The sequence below is a fragment of the Procambarus clarkii genome, chromosome 16, assembly GCF_040958095.1.
Source record: "Procambarus clarkii isolate CNS0578487 chromosome 16, FALCON_Pclarkii_2.0, whole genome shotgun sequence".
Classification (NCBI taxonomy): Eukaryota; Metazoa; Arthropoda; class Malacostraca; order Decapoda; family Cambaridae; genus Procambarus; species Procambarus clarkii.
The window spans coordinates 51,330,235-51,338,421 of record NC_091165.1 but is presented as its reverse complement, the minus strand read 5'-3'; positions in this window follow the sequence as shown (position 1 = coordinate 51,338,421).

Sequence of the window (8,187 nt, the reverse complement as noted above, 5' to 3'; positions counted from 1 at the left end):
GGCTAACTTCACCCAACTTTGCAGAGAGAATGTTTTGGGATATGGGAAGTATCACCATACTAAATATTTTAAAAATATAAATTAAATTTTGTATAGTAGTAATTATGAACAATTATGTATTGATTTCAAGAAACTAATACAAAAATTATAATCACCATACTTTACCTTGTATTATTAGCATAAAACCGACACTCATTCCAAATCTTCAAAGGCATTCTCAACCACCACCACCTTTCCAATGGGAACTTTTCCATCGTTTTCCCTCTCCCCATAGTTCTCACCTCCCCTACTTAGTGCTACCACAAATAGTTTAAGAAATCATGACCAATACCTTTGTAAGCGCTGTGTTAGTCCTTGTGGTGGTCAGTGAGCAGTGAATCCCCAGCTGAGGACTTCCCACTGGGGTCCTTTCCAACGATACCCTTCTGGTTATCGTCTAGGCCATCCTCCTCTTCCACGATACTGGTGCCTCCAGGACTGAACTGAATGCCGAGTTCAGAGAATATCTTCTCTGGAGAGATATGGTAGATTAGTTGGTCGAGTAGTTGGTTATTATTCGTCATCTCCAGGGCCTCTGATTGGTCGTTAAAGCTGCAGATGGGGAAGCTTAAATCATTGGCTTCTGGAGGCATGTTATTTGACAGCTCATGGTGTATAGACATTGCTTTTATGTAACTATCTACACCTTCCTAAACCTGTAGTGGAGTTCCAGCTAACAGCTGGTTCCACTTTCCTCCTCTGTAACAAAGAAATATAAACCATATTAACACACCTTGGTATTATATATTAACATAAGACGTTAAGGCCTCTTGGTCCAAACGAGACAGTTCCTATTAGTCCAAACGAGGCGGCTCCTACTGGTCCATACTAACAAACAGTGCTACCAAACATATAATATACTTTATATAGTGCATTTTATAATATACTTTGTTCAACACGTGGTTCTGGTATGCTGTGTGGTCCTCATAATGTGATGAAACACCACACATGTGGTCCTCATAATGTGATGGGATAATCTTCTAAGGTCAAAGTCAAGTGAATAGTGGAAGCAACTCACCCCTGTACTAGGATGGTCTCACTGCCTCTGGTGAACCTGTTTTCTTGCGACTTATAGAACAGTTGCCGAATATTCAGACACATGGGCGCGACGTGTCTTCTCTTCACCCGCTCGGTCAGCACTGGCGGCTCCAACTACACAAAACGTTTTGGACGGTATCACGTTCTGGGGAGTATGCTAGAGGTTATCATATTCCCAAGAAAACTGGTAACTGTTTTCCCGAGCAAAACTGTTTTTTTCGAATTTCGTAACATTACAAAACTCCATAGCCTATACATGTAAAAAATAATTAACAACATAAAAAGAAAGATGAAATGCCATGCAACCTCTGAAGAGTCAACCAACACAACACTTGTTTTACAAGGAACTTCTTTTCGACGGCTCATAAAACCGAGGAAAGAGTCCCGAAAGATATTATTTAATATGAACGTTATCCCTACAGACAAACTACAGACAAAAATCAGAAAATGTAATTGATAATTTACTAAAAAAAAAAAAACAATGGCCAACGTACTCATGAAAAACTCCCCAGACACCAAACAGAACGCCCTTAAGAAAGCCCACGTCGTCTATGCCTTCATATGTTCGCTTGGGGACTTTAAGCCCCAAAGAACCCAGTACTGTATATTGGCAAGAAACAACGTCTTTTTCTCTATTAAAGAACGTTGTTATGATCTCAATCTCAAGGGAAAACGGGTCTCCCTTGAGAGTTATTCTACCAGGCCTGAACTAAGATATTAAGGAGATATAGACCTGGATATTTATATAAGAAACATTTAATTGAATTTGACGAATGGTTGGCAAAGATAGGCAGAGAATATGGATATATAGATTACTAACTGGGTCATGAGATGTGGAGAATTTGATAGAGGATGTGAGGCTCAAGAGCTTGAGCTCACTTGAGCTGAAAAACTCGTGAGGATAGGGCATGCTCCGCTAACGATGACGATGCTACAGTACACTTAAGATGCAGAACATTATATCTTAAGTTTATAATAAAATTAAGCTACTGTATGATTTGCAAAACTATGTACAGTATTATATAAGATAAAATATTTATGCGTGTATATAAAATAAAATATTCTTTGAATCATATAAAAGTAATGACCATCTAATAATGCCCACCAAGTTCATATATGTTATGATGACATAACCATGGCACTACTAGCCAGATTAAGAAGACCATGGAAAACTTTTGTATCTTCAATTAAATACGACGATGAACTAACAAGAATGATATATCTATATTATGCCGATAGACTCGATATTACTCTGGAATTACATTGCAATGTACCACCACCAATGGTACATCGTGTGAATAAAATATACATTGTATCAATAACGCCAGTAACTCTTTATTCGATAAAATTTTGGATGGGAACGAATAAAAAAGGGTATCCCGTGGCATCACAATTGCAATTTATAATGAGAGTTATGGTAACTGACAAGAAAACAGGAAAATATTATTATTTGTTTGTCGAACTTATCGCTAACTGTGACGAACGACATACAATGTTCTGTAAATTAAACTTAAATAAATCTTCTTTGTATGGTCAAAATGAAAGATTCAAATGCCAAACCCATGTAAATGGATATCGATCCTATGCTAAAGATCCGCTTGTATTTCTGATGATGATACAAGCATCCAACGAAGAAAGAGAAGCTCTGAAAGAGATGATGAGAGCCGAGGGAATAAGGATCCCTTTATCATCATCATCATCATATTCATATAACAAAGTTTGTCAAACTGCAAAAGAGAAGCTTTTGAGATTGAAACGATATTTCAATCGACATTATTACTTTAGATATATGATGTTCGACAATATCCAGTGGGAATAAACCAGAGATGCATGGTTATGTGGCCAGGAATGGTCTGAATACGCTCATCAAAAGAGAATTCAACACCAAAAATATTGCTTGTTGGACGACAGAAAGTATCAACTAAAGTTGCACATGAAACCCAGTTTTAGGTTATTTTTTAATAGGTTCGTGCAAATGTATGACTGTGGGGAAATTGGTTACACCATACTTTGGAATAGGGACACCACCACATATCCCGTATTTAGTGATTGTGAGGAAGAATACTCTGAAATTTTTTGTTGTACTAAAAATTTGTTAAATCACATCGACAGAGTATATCATGGGAATCAATTTGGTAACTTGTAGCATGATGATGGTGATGGAAGAAACTTGGAACCATGTGTTTGCCTGATTGTGAATTCATATGGTGAACTAATTGCACGCATGGTGGTGAAAAATTATGGATCAATTTATTTCGAAATGATCATAATAACTTATAGCGCCCCATTTGAATTATTATCTGAATGTATATTTTGTCTAACCCGAGATCTCAAACTCTTAGTGGATATTATTCAAACGGGGAATAAGGATGAAATTTATAGTTTTATCGTTCAAGACGAGGAGGGTTTATCATCATCTCCGCACGAATACAACAATCGTTTGCGAGCTATATGTACTCGGGCAGTTGAAAGTCTTTTTTTGGATGTTAGAACAGAATGGGGTTGGACAGTGGCCACTCTGTGGGAAGAAATGATTTCCACCCTCTGGATCCCGGATTCCTTTAAATATTAATTTATCGATGATGAACTTAAATGGAGTCTAATGGTTAGTTCCTGGAAGAGAGCCGTGGAAGATTTGACATTAGATAATAATATAGCTGAACGGGGCAAGGCAGCATTTATGGCTAAATCACAAATACTGGATAAATTGATAGATGAAAAAATAGCCGTCACACTGGAGGACTTGAGCCAGCAGGGGTGGCTTGATGAGTTGGATATTGATATATTACTATTTGCTTCTTTAGTAGAAGATCCTATTATAAACTTGGATGTGGATAGGTTTATGAAGACAGAGTTGTAATGATAATATAATTTGTCGCCAGTATGCACAACAGTACTACCTTCAAATATTTTTTTTTCTATCCTTTCGTTAAATGTGCACAGAATCATCCTCGGAAGTTTATTCTAAATTGAAGAAGGAAAATGATACTCCCTGGTGATTACGAAGGCAAAACCTTGAGACCTATATAACATAATCTATATAATAAATATGCTTATTCCATGAAAAGTATTAAATATTAAAGGTATTTTTGAAGTCTTTGGCCGAGAAGTGGTAAAGAAAAGGATGATTTGAGTTGGAGTAAATAATCTTCTGTATAATTAAATCATAATATGGGGAAACATTAAAGAACAATAAATGGAAGTTTGTTGTATATCACAGTCTATCAAATGATCCACACTATCTTGAAGCCTTGACAATTTAGTTTGCACCTCAATAACAGTTATATGGGTGGTTAATTCATATTGAGGATATTTACCCAAATCTATTGAAGGTTTCGGTAATCTACCTTTGGTTTCCAGGTAATCAAGGCCTTTAAAAATATATGTAACGTGTGCGTTTTTCATTGTGTATTCATCATCGCGATCCATATTATGTGGAGAAGAATTAAATTCTTGTAATTCATATGACCACATGTTATCATTATTCATTGAGGCCAATATTTTTTGGTAGCTTGGAGTTCATTATTTGAGTAAAAGGTTACTAAAATATTTTTAAGTTTTACAGCATCATATTCTTTTCTAAAGAATAATATATTGTTGATCATTTCATTCACTGACGACGTCATTATACTTATTACTGTACTCGTTATGGTAAATGAATGGATGGATAGTTAAGTGAAATTCTAAATTTGTATTACTCTATACTTCTTGTATTTTTTTTTCGCGACAATAGTTGCTGAAAACTTGTACTTTTAATGATTAGTTCCCCTTTTTATACCTTTCGACTTAATATTTATAACCACAATTTTAGTTATCTCATTATTTTATTGAAGGATGTTACTCTTGGTCAGGTGGCATGCACAGTTTTAGTCACATTAAGTTTTCTCTGGGATCCCTGTATAATAACGAAAATATCAGACAAAATGCTTATAAAGTATATATGTATATATTTTGCAACTCAGCAATAAAATTGAATCAAATCAGAAAGATAATAAGAAAAAATGGAATTCTGTATTAACTGCCAATTTTCTTTGGGATTATCCTCATGGTAAATCATACAAAACTGACAATCTTTATTGGCTTATGAAATACAATTAAAAATGATGTTTAATATTCTATAATATATAGCCTAGGGTATTGACAAGGGATATCCAATTAAGGAATTCAGAATGAAATTTCAGTCAAATGAAAACTAAAAATTTCTTGAAGTCAAATTAAAAAATATTTAGTACTTATTAGACCAATCATTTCATAAGAAAATTAATCTGGGAAACTGGGGATTATATGACCGAACCTAACCTACCTATATAATATACACAGACACCTCGACCTATGACAGCCCCCTACTTACGAATTTGTCTAATTACGATCAAAATTTCATAAAAAAATATACCACCTTACCTCGATTAGCGAGCAACTTTGTGTATCGATCGACCAAGTGACTCTTATAAAATTTATTTCTTATAAAATTCTTCTTTCTTTAAAATTCTTTCTTTTGCACTTAAAATTTCTGCCCTTATAAAAAATTTCATTGTTTTAATGTTTTTTTTTATTTTTAACATAGAAGTAATTATTTTTATGATCATACTTCATAGGATCAATTCTATAGTATGACCTGCCGAGTTCCTTGTCCGAAACTCGGGAAGGAAGTAATTATTATATATCATGTCATGAGTCATAGGAAAGTCAATGTTATGATTCAGCCTCAGAAAATAGTTGTGAATAGAAGCAGTAGAAAATGTTAGTTGTGAGTAGAGAAGATGCCAACAAGATTCCTTCCTCAATGAAGGTAAGAAGGTAAGAGATATATACATACTGTAAAAAAAAAGAGCAGTATTCGGTATAAAATGTATATAAGTTAATATTTTGGGGTGTGGAACAGATTAATTCTATTTACATTATTTCTTATGGGGAAACTAGTTTCAAATTGTAAATTTTAAGAATTACAACATGTCTCTAGGAACTCATTAAATTCGTAAGTGGAAGTTCAACTGTATATGCAATGCCAGATTTGTCAAATGGGCTGGGTGATTTTCTTTGAAAAATTGTTTCGATTGAATTACAGTGTTATTATTTATTATATTATATTAGGATATAAATTATTGAATTAGTTATGCTATTTATTAAGTTAGGTTGGTTCAGCTATATATCTACGTTTTTCCGATTGTGAATTACAGTATTATTATTTATTATATTATATTAGAATATAAATTATTGAATTACTTGTGCTATTTGTGCTGTGCCAGAACTAGCGTTCTGGCTAGTATGCAAGGCCTGATTTGCCTCATCGTCAGTGGGATTTTCGTTATTAAACAAACAATTTGTACCCCAATCAATGATTTAACATAAACTATATGATTTACATTTTACATTGAAATAGTTTTTCATATACCTATACAAAAGCTCTAAAGTCCTCCATATTATTGTAAAAAAAAGAGATAATGTTTACTGAAAAATTATTAGTAGTATTAAGAAGATGAAAATATTAAATAATATATAATGAATGAATAGTTCATTCCCTTTTTTGTAAAGGGAGGGAGTATTCCAAAAGTGTAATTTATTTTATGTTTGCCGTACGAATTAATTAAATGTTTAAATGGTGGTGAATGAATATAATTTTTTCTGTAACATACTCTTCATAGACCTCTCTCATTCAAACGAGGGAAGGCGAAACTAAAGTCGCCATTTAATTTTACACAACAAAATATTTATCTTCATCATCTGCATTTCAAAATAATGACAACAGCAAGGTAATAGTAGTTTACAAGGCAAAAACCCTAGTCAATGAGTTTGTGATTTAAAATTTTGCATTGAATGACAATTACATTATTGCAATGTGTACTTCTGACCTACCTTATGTTAAATGTAGTTAAGAACTTATTATGTTTTAACTAAATTAAAAACAATATACATTATACAATATAACTCATGTTTTATGAATACTAAATAAACATATCACAATTAAAACAGATCAGATTAAATCTGAAGAGATTTATCAGCATTTACGTGCAATAATTATTAAGAGATGATTATAATAACATAAAAAAATTTAAGAGATGATTATTAAACAAAAAACTGAATTATTTTATAACTCAAGCAGATTCATGCTATTATTGACTGTGTAATTGAGGAATATCATTATATACTATTTTATATTTTTAATACGTATATTAATTTCATTTAGCAGTTCCAAAATTATATATATAGAAATACAGTTGAACTTCCACTTATGAATTTAATCAGTTCCTAAAGACATGTTGTAATTCTGAAAATTTGCAATTCGAAACGAGTTTCCCCATAAGAAATAATGTAAATAGAATTAATACGTTCCACACACCCCAAAATATTAACTAATATTAACTTATATACCGAATACTGCTCTTTCTTTTTACAGTATGTATATATGTCTTAACTTCATTGAGGAAGGAATCTTGTTGGCATCTTCTCTACTCATAACTAACATTTTCTACTGCTTCTATTCACAACTATTTTCTGAGGTTGAATCATAACATTGACTTTCCTACGACTCATGACGTGATATATAATAATTACTTCTACGTTAAAAAAAAAACATTAAAACAATGAAATTTTTTAATGTGCAGAAATTTTAAAGAAAGAAAAAAGAAAGAATTTTAAAGAAAGAAGAATTTTATAAGAAAGAAATTTTATAAGAGCCACTTGGTCGATCGATACACAAAGTTGCTCACTAATTGAGGTAAGGTTGTAAATCGAGACATATTTTTCGATGAAATTTTGATCGTAATTAGAAAAATTCGTAAGTACGGTCTGTCATAGGTCGATGTGTCAGTGTATAAATTGTATCAGCCGCACTCCTACTAACATTTCGAATATTCAGTTGCACAAAGCTTTTAAAACCATGATATCCATATTTCCCCTTAAATCTTTTACATCTTCTATTTGGGAACTTCATCAAATAGAAGAATATGTACACAAATATTGTTCGGTTGATTTAGATACTACTTTAGAACCATTTATAATTATATTAAGATTATATACACCCCAAATTGTAAGTGTTTATTCTGTAAAAATATGGATGGGATCAACTCAAGAAGGATATCCTGTGGCATCCCAATTACAATTTATACTGCA